The sequence below is a fragment of the Chiloscyllium plagiosum genome, chromosome 51 (genome assembly GCF_004010195.1).
Source record: "Chiloscyllium plagiosum isolate BGI_BamShark_2017 chromosome 51, ASM401019v2, whole genome shotgun sequence".
NCBI lineage: Eukaryota > Metazoa > Chordata > Chondrichthyes > Orectolobiformes > Hemiscylliidae > Chiloscyllium > Chiloscyllium plagiosum.
Window position 1 is genome coordinate 699,801 of NC_057760.1, and position 941 is coordinate 700,741.

The following is a 941-nucleotide window of genomic DNA, read 5'->3' on the forward strand; positions in this document are numbered from 1 at the left end:
CCTCACCCTCGCTGACTGAAAATTGCAATGTCCCGATGCAACAATCCCCAAAAATATACAGCAAACTGACGCCGCAGAAGAGGAGACAAGCAAAAAGTCAAGAAAATACAGGAAGATAGGGGAGTATTTATTCACAGATTGAGCATAATTAGAATCCTGTTTTTAAAACTGTCCACATGCACCATCTCCTTCAGTGAAATGACATGCCAGCCCAAGCCTGGGTCAAATAAAGGCCAATTCACCACAGGATTCAGGAATTGGATCCCGACAAAAGCCTCTGCTGCAGTTTTAAGGGCTGTCTTTGGGTTCGCTCACAGGAAAGTGGGCATCGAGGCTACAGACAGACGGGCCATGATTTCAGCGTGGGACAGAGCAAGGTTGAGGGGCTGAATGGCCTACTCATTCCTGACGAAGGGCTTTTGCCCGAAACGTCGATTCTCCTGCTCCTCGGATGCTGCCTAACCTGCTGTGCTTTTCCAGCGTCACACTCTCGACTCTTATCTCCAGCATCTGCAGGCCTCACTTCAGCCTGCTCTCGCTGTCAATTGGAACAATCATAATTTTTAGATAGAGAGAGAGAGACAGTGAGAAAGAGAGAGAGATATACACAGACAGAGAGAAAGAGAGACAGAGAGAGAGACAGTGAGAAAGAGAGACAGTGAGAAAGAGAGAGACAGATAGAGAGAGAGAGACAGACACACACATATAATGATAGAGAGAGAGAGACAGACACACACACACATAGTGATAGAGAGAGAGAGACACATACACACAGGGACACACAGCACCACGTACACAGGGACACAGAGAGAGAGAGAGACATACACACAGGGACACACAGCACCACGTACAGAGGGACACAGAGAGAGAGACACATACACACAGAGACACACAGCACCACGTACACAGGGACACAGAGAGAGAGAGACACATACACACAG